The sequence below is a fragment of the Cydia fagiglandana genome, chromosome 1 (genome assembly GCF_963556715.1).
Source record: "Cydia fagiglandana chromosome 1, ilCydFagi1.1, whole genome shotgun sequence".
NCBI lineage: Eukaryota > Metazoa > Arthropoda > Insecta > Lepidoptera > Tortricidae > Cydia > Cydia fagiglandana.
In genome coordinates this window covers 19,146,587-19,160,596 of record NC_085932.1, presented here as the reverse complement: position 1 = coordinate 19,160,596, position 14,010 = coordinate 19,146,587, and the positions used below count along the sequence as shown (strand labels likewise).

General features: G+C 36.7%; 1 protein-coding gene and 1 long non-coding RNA gene across 2 annotated transcripts in view; one reads left to right on the top strand and one right to left on the bottom strand.

The window, feature by feature from the left end:
- The window catches only part of LOC134666183 (uncharacterized), a 428,204-nt gene that overhangs the window by 214,743 nt on the left and 199,451 nt on the right, over positions 1 to 14,010 (bottom strand). The window lies entirely within an intron of this gene.
- Positions 1 to 14,010, top strand: part of LOC134665510 (AFG3-like protein 2) — a 229,025-nt gene that overhangs the window by 68,966 nt on the left and 146,049 nt on the right. The window lies entirely within an intron of this gene.

The window sequence follows — 14,010 nt, the reverse complement described above, 5'->3', positions numbered from 1 at the left end:
TCGTCGCGCTTCGCGTCGAGTTCCACTCGCCTCTGCTCTTCGAAGGCTTGCACTTTGGTACTCACTGTATGCCTCCACTTTGGCCGATCTTGTGCCAAAGTCTCCCAGTGCGATGGCTCAATGTCACATCTCCGCATGTGGCGCTTCAGCACATCTTTGTAGCGCAAAAGTTGGCCGCCCTGTTTCCGCTTGCCATTTTGCAGCTCAGAGTAAAAGATGCACTTAGCCACTCTGTCGTTAGACATACGGCAGACATGACCACACCATCGCAGCTGTCGCCGTATTAGATAGGCTTCAATGCCGCTGACATTAGCACGGCGTAGAACTTCGGTGTTCCTGACACGATCTGACCAAGAGATGTTCATAATGTCACGCAGGCATTTAAGGTGAAACCTATCCAATGTCCGAATGTGTTTTCGGTAGAGACACCACGTTTCGGAGGCATACAGGAGATTGGGCAGAACTATTGCCATGTACACAGAGACCTTTGTCTGGAGCTTAATGTCATGTGAACGGAACACCTTGACGCGCAGTTTACCGAAAGCAGCAGCAGCCGCTCCGATTCTACTGTTTATTTCGTCCTCAAGGTGGCACTTGGATGTTATTGTGCTCCCCAGATATCTGAATCTATCTACTTGCTTAAGAGAGTCGTCGCCGAGCCTAACGTCAGCGGGCGCTAGTGTCTCCAACCCCATGATTTCGGTTTTTTTGACACTGATTTTAAGCAATACAATACCCCTATACAATACCCAAACATTTAACTGAAAATTGATACGCACTTTTATATAAACACGATTATTTAGTTATTGTTTTTATAATCGTAACCATAATGCATCATCACCTTCATGACACATGCATGCCCTGACACTAACCCCCTTTTTCATAAAACTTTACGGGACTGATTTAGTTAAATTATGTTTTATCCCTTTCTTACAAATAGATAAGTCAAAATGACAGACAAGGACAAACGATTATTAGCTAAGTGAGGTTTGAGGTGCGTTTATGAACAAGTGGGTTAGTCTTTACGGGCAAGTTTCATTTTTGTTTAGCTAATCGAACTCGTCTCTATGTGGAGACGTAAACACTCGAACGTATTCGAACTTTAAGATACGTCAATTAATAGATCTAAAAACGATACAGATTACATTTATGTCAGTGTCATATTGTGACGTTTCTTCAAACAAAAACGTGACTTGTGACACTGACACATCTAATACATATCGTTTCTAAGGTCTATTAATTGACGTATCTTAAAGTTCAAATCGGGCAGGTAGTAAAAAGTGTGTAAAATTTTGCTGAAAATGCGACTTATAATCGTTTCACATTTGTCACACAGGCAGACAAAATATCGAATACTTATGCAGATTAAACAATCCCACCATTGTCATTTGAAACATTCCCGTTTTTTTCATGCCGCGTGCATTTGCAAAATTACAGAACCCTTTGCAAATGCCGTCCACAACAACGCAGACGGCCTAATGTCCGTCCATCAGGACCCTAAATGACGCCCGTCAGTCGCCAATCAAAATGCCAAACCAACTCTCACAACGCTACCTTTCATTATACATTACGTGCTCTCACTTGTCATGTATATGTTTTTAGATTGCAAGCGTGCAATGGACATCGAATATTGTATTAGCTCGAATCGTTTAAATTTTTGGTACGAGGAGTTTTGTTCAGGAATTATGGTCGAAATCCATCTCTGGACGCAATGATGTCATTTGGCATAGCAATGACGGTGAGAGGGCAAACGCGATGGGTTCGTCGATACTTGGCCAAGGTATTAAGGGCATAAATTAGATTAGGCGATACATACCTCTATAGATACAAAGATAATTGGAATATTTGTATATTATATTATTTAGGTTGCGTATATAGGTTTTGACCTCGAAATTACGTACTATAGAAGTACTACGTAGTATGAATTACTTATAGAGTCTTTAAATATTTAGATTAACGAGTTTGTGGTTATAAAGACAGTAATAGAATTTACACCAAGACCCCCCCCCCCTCCAAGACGCGACAAAGGCCTTTTGGCAGTACCTATCTTTTCTCAGTTGACATTACCCCTAATATTTCTACTAATATAATTAATATTATAAATGCGCAAGTAACTATGTCTGTCTGTTACCTCTTCACACTTAAACCGATGAACCCATTTAGATGAAATTTGATATGGATATAGTTTAAGGCTATAGGTTTGATATGGTTATAGTTGGGGAAAGATATATTGTGTATAGATTATAGACCTACATTATCTCTTTTGACTCTCCCAATGCAACACGCACACAAACACGCTGACCTAGTTATTCCCCATTTTTCTGTAATTACTCACCGCTCTTTGTCGACGTCCCCGGTTGGGGGAGCGAGTGCCACCGCTGCAACTACACCTACCAGTTCCTCTGCAACTTTGCATTTTGCTGATTTGATGATAACTAACCAGAGGCACTGGTCCCACCGCGAGCTAGTAAGCTATGAGCTATCGGCTATAAACACGAACAAAAGATAAGCACTCCCGTGTAAATAAAAGAGACACGGCGATATTTATAGTTACTCGCCCAGCGGTGAGCTATAAATATCGCCGTGTCTCTTTTATTTACACGGGAGTGCTTATCTTTTGTTCGTGTTTATAGCCGATAGCTCATAGCTTACTAGCTCGCGGTGGGACCAGTGCCTGAGTGAGAAAATTACTGAGCTAAACTTTCCTTTAGTATAATGCCCGTGCAATAATTAGATACGTTACGTACCTACGTACCTATGTGCAACAAAAATAGTGCGGTTAATTAGGTAAATATTATACAATACAAACTTAAACAAGTAGCGCAAACATTGTTTTGTATGCTTAAATTTACCTTCTGCTCTCTGTTAGTTATGGCTCTACTTGAATGTAACGGTCTAACCCAAACACAATATTATTACTATTTTAGTGAACGTATTTATCAGTAAAAATACATCTTTATATCTAGAAGCAAATTTGTACCCACCTTTTGATGTCAAAATTAAGTCATTTTGTCATCATTCGCCCGAGTTTTTCGCTCGCGCAAACAATGTAGGTTACTAAAAAGTACGAGCGAAATGCACACCCGGTTGAAAGATAACTTTGACAATATTATCACCAACATCATGTTCAAATTGGCCTCCTGACATAACCTAACGTACTGCATAAGAACTTGCACAGGTTTGTAGTTATTATAACTATTTTCTGATAGTTAAAATTGTTCTCAACCTAAGTTCAAACTTACAGTACCTGCACAAACTTCTCTATGGATCATCATCGTCACCTCCGTTATATATTTATACTTATATTTAGGTACGTGTTACGTAGAGTATCCCTGGTTCTTGCAATTATAATGGAGGGGGTAGATTGTAAGTGTCGGATAGAGCGAGTGTAAAAATTATGACTCTTGCTTATGTAATAGCTATACAGGTACAGGTACTGAAAATTGAGAACTCCCAGTAACATTTTCTCCATATAGGTAGGTACCTAGTTAAGTTAAATAGGTATTTATGATATATTTAAGGGTAGAAGCCTAGAAGCCAAACCAACCTAAAAGCCTAAAAGCGCTGGTGGCCTAGCGGTGAGAGCGTGCGACTTGCAATCTGGAGGTCGCGGGTTCAAACCCCGGCTCGTACCAATGAGTTTTTCGGAACTTATGTACGAAATATCATTTGATATTTACCAGTCGCTTTTCGGTGAAGGAAAACATCGTGAGGAAACCGGACTAATCCCAATAAGGCCTAGTTTACCCTCTGGGTTGGAAGGTCAGATGGCAGTCGCTTTCGTAAAAACTAGTGCCTACGTCAAATCATGGGATTAGTTGTCAAGCGGACCCTCAGGCTCTCATGAGCCATGGCATAATGCCGGGATAACGCGAGGAAGAAGAGGGAAGAAGAGAGAAGCCTAGAATTAAGAAGGCAATAAGATTAACTAAATTACCTATTTTTATCTTACAGATAATATTTATTTACATATTCAAGAGGAAAACTCATTTGTTAATGAATAACGTATTGTATAAAATAAGTGTTCCGTAAACATAGTTTTGTACGGAACACTAAAAATTGTTCTCAATGCGGTCAATGAATTGAGCCCCAGGCTTCAATTTTAAATGTTGGTAGTGGATTAAAAAAACGTACAAAAGAGTTAAATTGACAACTAGTGCAAGTGATGGCACGGGAATTCAATCAGTCCTTTGTGGTGACGCCAAAATGGTGTCGGTTACATTGTAACTTCGTAACAAGGCTATTACCAGCTTGTGACGGTGAACGTGGACTGATACGAGTATATTCATATTGAATATATTACATATACGAATCACAAAGAAAATAAAACGGAATTGCAGTAAATAAAAATAATATAAAGTAGTTTTCCTTAAGGCCTCGGTATTAGGGTCGATCAACTATTTCTTGTTGTTATTCTGTCCCATCAGCCAGGAGACAATAGTAGCATAGTTTGTTAGAAGAGCTGCTGTACCATGTTCTACAAACGTGCTTAGTAGGTGTCCCATAATGGAAACGCCATAAAACTACCAACAAATTCAAGTTTGGTAAACTTGTATTTTAGGAGTCACCCAGGAGACCGTAACCATGGCAACTAGTGACAAGAAAAAGTTGATTCACCCTAAAACTAGTTTTAACAAGTATTTCTCAGTCAAAACTAGTTTTCGCAAAGTCCCTATCAAATTGCAGTTAAAACTAGTTTTCACCGAGACACTTTTACTGATGCGATACTGAAAGCTAGTTTTAACTAGGGAAAACGCGTTTTTGCGGTAACATTTACAAGATTTATTTTTTGCTGAAAATACAACCATAACAAAAGTCATGAAAATATGGAATATTTACATGAACTTTTTGAATAGCAGTAGGTACTGTAACCTTAACCTTAACACTATAGGTTCAATGCTTAAAATCCTACACCAGTTTGAGTTATCGGTACTAATATCTATACCCTTCAACTTACAAAGGGTTACGGGGGGTTTGATTGTCGAGATAAAATGTGTTTGCCTTTTGACATATTCAGTTTATTCATAGAATTTCGATGTGGGTTGAGTGAATGCGTTATCGAGATTGTTCAAGGGTTCCTACGTCTATTTATATATGTATATAGCATTAAAAACCTTATTTAATGCGTTTACCGGTACAATAAAACATAGTTATGAAAAAGTGATAACTCTCCGATTAAAACAATAAAAATATATCTCGACTTTTTTTCTTATTCTTACTGCTCAAAAACCTATTCATGTACGTACGTATTATTGCGTAAAAGGACGCTAAGCATGGAGAATTTCGTACACTGACCCACCTGTTCCTATGTTTAGCGATAAGACCGCATGTTGTCTGCCTCTACATTTAATCAATTGTACTTTTCTTTTGTATCTTTTTACTGAGGTGTGCCAATAAAGAGTATTCTATATATCTATTTATTGCACGCAGATAATAATTATATTGCTGTTCCGCTCGTACAGTGTCGTTGACCGCAGCTGTACCATGGTCAGCTATACAATCATAGAGGTAATGTATATTTGTATAATTGCTGTTTTCCATCGTATTTACGGAAACGTCGTATTTATCATGCCACTTCAGTCAATCTTAATACTATTTGTACCAACACTGACTGAAATAGCAAGACACGTTCGTACGCTTCCGTGAAAATACGATGGAAAATAATTATGCACTAGATTTGTACGCGCGAATAGGAATAGGCGAGTCATTGTACAAAATTTGTCGTTCTTAACGCCCTTATTTTACAGCTGATCTACAGTTAAAATAAAATTACATTTCATACACAAATTACAAGCACCTTCTTTTCTTTTATAAATTAATAATTATAATGATATCTAAAATTATACATAGTGACTACATTATAAGTTCCTCTGTAAAAATGTAGGAGGTTTAGTCATAAATCCGCGTTCGCCAAACTGCATGTTTGCGTAACTATAGCACTGTATGACTTTTTGTCTACTTTTCACAATAGTGTTATGCATATCCCGTGTTCCAACAGCGATGTTTGTGATGCCATCGGCGCAGCAGCTTTAATGGGTTTCGAGTGCAACATTGTGTTCGAACGCGCAACAATGCAAACAACGCTGGACGCGAGTGGTTTTATGGAATGATGCGTCAGTTTTAAGGTCTATGTCGAAGTGGAAAGTTAATGAGTCTCATAGTGCGTATTTGGACTATTTGGTAACCGATTTCGTTGGCGATTGCCAAAAATTTGCTATACGGTTCGACGCAACATAAGACGATATAGTATCGTAATTACAGATGATATTAAATAAATGATCATTGTTTTTAGGGCTCCGTACCCAAAGGGTAAAACGGGACCTTATTACTAAGACTCTGCTGTCCGTCCGTCCGTCCGTCTGTCACCAGGCTGTATCTCACGAACCGTGATACATAAACAGTTGAAATTTTCACAGATGATGTATTTCTGTTGCCGCTATAGCAACAAATACTAAAAACAGAATAAAATAAAGATTTAAGTGGGGCTCCCATACAACAAACGTGATTTTTGACCGAAGTTATGCTTAACTTTGCTTTAACGTCGGGAGGGGTCAGTACTTGAATGGGTGACCGTTTTTTTTTGCCTTTTTTGCATTATGGTACGGAACCCTTCGTGCGCAAGTCCGACTCGCACTTGCCCGGTTTTTTTTATCATTTATTTACATACAAGATATATACAGTGGTACTACTAAACGAAATTAATAACTAGCTTAATTCTAAAATAGGCCCTTAAGGCATTGTACCAAGGATGCTGGTGGTATTTCCTCGCTGAATCGCAATGCTGATACGTTGTGCGAGGCAGCCGCCAGCTCTTCGGTCACCAGTTAGGTCAACCAGACGCTTCGCGATTTCTGTGAACAACTTGAATGTGGAATACATATATAAGTACCTAAATAATGTTCAGTGTAAAAGCACTACCTATGTTTTGTTCTATGAATCTGGTACATCGAAACGGTTTAAGGAGTTCTTTGATTTATTTTAGGCAAATCATTCAATTACTGACTAAGACAATGAAGAAAAATGTAAGACATTAATTATAGTTTTCACTTATTTTCATTTTTTAAAGTAAGTATTCATTTTTTCAGGCTGTCCTAAACAAAACAGAACCCGAGGAGCGTTTTAATCCGTACGCAGGTTCATATTTCATAGACTGCAGCATTAATAAGAGCACAGGTAAAAAGGGCGCATTTATCTCAACAACAATGGAGTGCATTAAACGAGGAAAAACGAGCATCGTATAAAATGCAAGATCTAGTGTTAAACTTGAGAGAATAATTAACTGAACTTCCAGGGCTGAGTGAGATGAGAACGTAATTAGCCTACTTGAGATATAACGAAACTGAAACAGTTATGATCTTGGAAATGAGCTTCATTTCGGAAATTTTTAAAATAAAAATATAAATCCACACCTATAATTATACCAATCTGTGTCATTACTATTGACTTGAAAAATTATTAGTGCTTGAAATGAGGTGAACCGTGAAATGAAAAAATAAAATAGGACGAAAGATTTTTATCTGGTGTTTATTTTGTAGAATATACCTATATAATGTACCTAGTACAACCTACTACGGCTTTTTTTTATTCTAAATCTATAAACATAAATGTTTTTAAAATTCAAATTTCATTTCATTGGCATATTTATGCAATCAAAAAAATACGATACCGCTTCAGGCTAATTTCTGAACCGTATAGACAAACATTTTGTCTTTATTTTAGAATCCGCAAAAACATGAAACCAACCCCGAAAAGCCATAGCAAATTCTAATTATGCTGCCTTCAGGGCGTTTGTGGAATATCTAACCGGGTATTTTGGTGGTTTTGTAAATCGTTTTTGAATTACAATGCTATTCGAACATATGCAAAGTTTTTATCGGTATTTTGCAAAAAATATATAACAAAGCTATGATTCAGTGTGCTTTGGGCTATTTATTGGGTTTATTGGGTGGGCTTATTTTTTGGGTATCTTATAAGGTAAAAAATTAACAAATCAGTGCAATTGCATTTAACAACATTTCAAGAGGCATTCATATTGATGACAATGATGACAGTAATAATGAAAGTAATGCAAAGGTTGTCCATCGCAATCCAACGCGGCGACGCAGTGAGCGTGATGGATACCTTTGCGTCGGGGGGAGCCCGGGACGGGCTTCAGTAGGCACTTTTTTATACTTATTTAGTTTATAAATTTGTATTTAAGTTTAGTTTTTAATTAGTTTTATGTTTAGTTTATGTATTATTTTAATACGATCTTTATATTCTTCTGCTTTCATTGATTAATAATAATTTAATGAGATGAATTTCAAAGGCATACCACAATACTGATTTAATAGCCGACTAATGTAAGTACTTCAGCGTCATCTAGATATGTACCGTTAAGCTTAAACTTTCTGTCCCCCTTTTCCGCAACTTCTCTTGCAAACGTGTCATTTCGTTCCCCAGTAAGATGTCACTGACACACTAACATACTACCTACAACTAAGCGCACTAGCAAACAGAGGGGACCGTAGATTAAAACTGACTAGTAAAACGCAGTATTACGATACGAGATTTGTGTACTTACGCCTCTATCGGTTTGTGGGCTCAGAGAGGCACGCGCTAGTACACAAAGACGTAAAGTCATCCTACAACCAGATATTTAAGGACTTACAACTGTATGGTTATGTGCCGTAACAGAGGCAGGTGCATTGAACTAAGGCTGCGCCAATTATTCATCGCCATGCTTTCACGGGAAAAATCCCTTAGAGACGTAACCCTTTTTGCGGATTTATTTTTGCAAGATGTGGTCACATTATGAATCATGGTGTACTCGTATATAGTCCTCCATGTCGTGTTCGTGTCCGACAACGGCGACCTTTACAAAGTCCTCTGATGAGCACGGCTCGCAAAACCGAACTTAGTTTTAAATGTCCGATCGCACTGTGCACAATAAAGCTGCCCTTGGTTGTTATAAGTGTAAGCGTAGGTACCTATTAAATAACATATCAACATATCGACAATATAAGCCTCGATTTGCTTTGAAACTGAAGGAAGCATTAAATATAGTGATATAAATTTATGTAGTAATTCATATTCAGATTCATATTTACTCAGGGTAGAATACGAGTAGCTGACTGTTAGTAAGTGCATTTTTAAAACTGTTTAATCACACTCGATTTTACCATTTTTCAATACTTTCTAATTTATGTTACAGTCATGTTCTCGGTAACATAAAACAACCGCAAATGGTATGTTTTACTTTACATGGCAATCCTTCTCAAAAATACTGACACATCTAGTTTTATAATCCCACGTAAGAATTATTATGACTATTGCATATTACGCGGCTGTAAATAGAACTTTTTTCCTTGCCTTCATCAAAGTTGTAAGTCCTACCCCTGCCATCTAATCATCTACCTATATACGTACACCTACCTACGATTACCTACTTCCACCCATAAAAGACATTTAATTTCTATACATGGTTGGTTGGACGTTTGACACAGCTTATAATATCAATGTAAGCAGTCTAGTCATGACTACTTTACGTGACTTTTAGGCGAACGTTAGGCGAACGTAAACAGTTAGGTACGTACTCTTTATTGTCTTAGATAAAAAAAAAATTAAATCATCTTTAGTGAGCGTTACGTTTTACAAAACAAACTTAAGTAAGTATGTACCTACTTAATTAATTCATATTGGTAAAAAAAAACTTAAATTAAAATTTTTGCACATTTATTTTTGTGATATTATGTACCTACTCAGTGGAGTTACTGGGCAGACGGTAACATTGTTCAATCTACACAGACGTAATGAAGGTGTAGTCTCATTTGGCACGTCCAAGACTAATGACGCAAATTCGTCTGCGTGCAGCGGACAGCGCAGCGTTATGTGCGGACGTGCGCGCCAATGAGACTGCACCCTTATTTGCATATCCTATACTGATGATATAATGTTGAGATAATTTTGAAGCCGAAATTCAAGAAAGTGCAAAACTATTTACTGCTGGTGTAGAATTTTACATTTTGCCGAACTGTGAAGCAGTTTATTGGCCGCAAATAGTTATTACATGGCTACTCTTTCAGACACTAGATAAAACCATCTATCAAACAAAATAAACTCTTTCTCTATATTATATGTATACATGTATACGACACCTATGTATACGAAAAAGAACAAACCCATAGATAAAATTCTCGGTTTGATAGCATTTATCTGATTTACCTAAGTATTTGGCGAAAAAGAAATCAACGGTAAAATAAAGATCGAAACCATAAAGTAAAAATATTAAAACGAATATTTCACAAGTTTAGTAGGTATTAGAGCGTACCTACTTAATATCGGTATAATACCTAAAATTATTAATACACAAGTGCCAACGCGATGCAATATTTGCGAATAAAGTGGTAACTATGTAGATTTGTGAAAACGTCTTACAGATAATTTCCATGAAAGTTCATTCCCCAAAGCTAACAACATTCACGAAACACAATAAAATGCGGTTACGCTAACTGCGGGGAAGTTGGAGGCTAACGATATCTAACAGTTTGTGCGACTCAATTTGGAACGTCGGCAATTTGTGCAAATTGGACTGTGAAGGAGTTGACGCAAAGATCCCGTATTGAGGCAGAAAGGTTACTGTTCTGTAAGGACCATACCAAAGAGTAGACTCTATAGTTATATGACTTTTAATATCCTTCTTCTTTCTTGTTCATATACATAATTATAAGTATGTATGCTGATCTCATTTGTATTAAAATCATTTATTTACACACAAGATATATACAGTGGTACTACTAAACGAAATCAATAAAATAATTATTTGTATAAATTTCCATATCCTCCTGTACATAAATAATCTACTTAATTTTAGTATTATTTGACAAATCATACTATTTTTATATTTGACGTAAAACGGAAACAAAAAGCAAATGAGTAATGACATATTTTAAGCTGTTTGATGCTGAATCGTATTTGGGAGTGACAACTACATAAATTATATTGTTATTCCATGTAACTCATTGTACATAATATATATTACCTACTCTTTGCCGCACGTTATCTTGAGAACTCCTAATGCGATATGCAGTCTTGGTAATGTTTAGAGTTCCCAATTGCAATTACACTCAGAACATGGAGAAATGTACATATGTACAACTCAATAAGACCTAAATTTTACAAAAATATATATTCAGTTCACCTCGTGGAAAATTTTAGACTTTCTGGGCCATGAAGAAAAACAAGTTTAATTGTGCAATTTTTATACATATATACCTACTATTCATCATTGTCAAAAATTATGCACATAACACAAACACAAAGATTAATTTATTAATTTGAAATTAAGTCATAAATACTCTATAGCTTAGTGTATGTGTTATTTCCATTCGTAACTCCGTTCCGTTTTATTAGGTACCTATTCGCTTTAACTTACGTTACCTATATACACAATACAAAAATGCAAAAAACATACATACTGCCGTATTCGAACTTCAAGATATTCACAAGAGACGACACGTACTAGATCCATTCTAGATACGCTATAGTTTAGATATCAACTAGGTAGTTCTCTTTTGCAGCGGAATTCGGGCAACCAATGTCACTTTCACGTTAGATAGAGTAAGATATGTATTAGATGTGAATTGGATCTCTAAGTCATATCCAGCGGAAATCGTTCAAAAGTATCTCCAGAATCGCGCAAATGTCAAATTTGACAGGTTAGATCTTAAACATATCGCGTATCTTGGTGATGTCTAAAATATATCTAATAGATGTCTATTTCAAAATCCGAATCGGGCCCATAATGAATTTACCCAGATAAGAACTAGGTAAGTTATTGTAACCTTTGTTTCATAACTTTTCAGAGCATTGAAGCTCTGATTTTTAAAGGAACCGTAACCGCTAAAGCCACACCCGACACCGCAAGCATTTGCAAATGGCGTTAAATAGTCACATTCGACTGATAGGTGCATTATTACGATGACATGCCGTGCCCAGCCGCGGTGCACCGCCTTAGGTGAGCAAACTGCACTTTATCCTCATTAATTTGACATTGCAGGGCTTGGCTCCCACTAGCCGCAGTCTACCGTTTTAATGATTAATATTGAGTAATAATACGATATGTATCTGAAAAGAAGCTATGTAAAGCTAGTTAATATTTTGTCTCCACGCTATTGAATCAACTGATTCAGCTCCTATATAACTATGTAGGAGCCTAGATTGTGAAGGCAGAATGAATTAATTTTACTTGTGATATTGTTAACCTATACACGCTAATCTAACTACATATGATGTCAGTAGGTATACATATAATTTATCTAGCTAGTCAATGATAAAATGAGAAAATAATAAGTACTTTTCCATCTTGTCAATCTCAGAGCTCGATTATTTACTTATACAGTATTCAACAATCGGTAACGAAGTGTAACACGTTCAAAGTTGACTAATTCGTGCAGTCGGAAAAGGAGAGCGTTCTATTAATTCTATAATAAGAGCTGGCAAACGCAGACACTTAGCTAATTTCACACCTGACTTAGCCCTTTCAAAGTAAAGGGTGGAATGAAACACTTAAGAACGGTGCTTTTGCATTGTTAATGAGATTTTTCAAAGTATTCCGGGATTGCGGTGATGGTTTAATTTACTACTGGTTAATTGCTAAATTGTACTTTAGCGCGTTACTTTCAGGCCGCGTAGCCAAAATGCCAATCGCTTACGCTCCGTAGCGATCGAAACGCAACTGTCACTGTCGCGCTAATATGGAAGAGTGATAGAGAGACATAATGCTTTTCGTTGTCGAAGCGATAGCGATTGTGACCTTGGCTAGGCCGGCAGGCATTTTGTGTGCTATTTTTGTGAAAAATTTCGAATTCACTTACAAAAAATATCTCCATGGCTTTGCATGTAACTATCTACACCACTAATTATTTTGTGAGAATTAAGATTTTGAAATCTTTTTAAATGGTACGGACCTAATAAAAATAAAGAAATGCACTGCATAACAAATAATAAGTTTTATTTAAAGGCTGGATTTTGCACTAGATAACAGTCCCTAAGATACGACTGCTATTACTTAAGTACTTACGGAAGAAACGTAGCGTCACTGATGCGCAAAGAGCTCGCTTTGCTGAGGAAATATTATGAAACACATCACGAGCTATCTACTGAGTACTGTTGCTTTTCTTCTAACATAGAAACAACAAAAGTGATAAAAATAATTTAAGATGGGTTTGTATTAATTTGAAAATAATGGCAAGTGTGTTAAAAATTGATAGTGATATAAAGTGCCTACATAAATTCACAAAGTCCCACAGTAAGCTCAATAAGGCTCGAGTCGTGGTGGGTACTTAGACAACGAGAGAGATATATGTAACATACCCACATGACTCAGAAAATGGCATACCAGGATTTGAACCCGGGACCATATCGGCTTAAGCGCGTCACTATCCACTATATCAGACACGTCGCGAAAACAAATAGAAGTTTGAACAAAATGTTATAATTTATATTCTAAACAAGTTAGTCAATCTCTAAAACTTCATCTAGCGCTTATTTAGGCGATACATTCAGCAAGCGTTGACATTGCTTAAGAAAACTATGTATCCGAGTAAAATATATTAGGATTTGTGCAAAACCTTTATCATTCTGTCCACTACAACCCACTTTTACATACAGCACTAAAATTTTAACCGTAACTAAACTAACAATAATTTGCACAGAACTATTTAAATTTTTAATTATCTACAGCATAGCGGCTACAGCAAGGTTTATTGCGACGGCTAAATATAAAACTCGCTCGCTGAATTGTTAATTTCGCGTAACTGTGCATTTTTGATTATATCTAGTGCCTTAGAACTGGGATATAGTGGGAACAAGGATACGGACCAATATTTTGATTGTATAATGATGACTGAAGGCATCTTATAAAAAGATAGACTAGTTTTTCATCTCCTTTATCTAGAATCAAACTTTCTAACTATAAAAATACAAAGACATGCATAAAGATTTTTTTGAAGACGTGCTTGGAATAAAGTA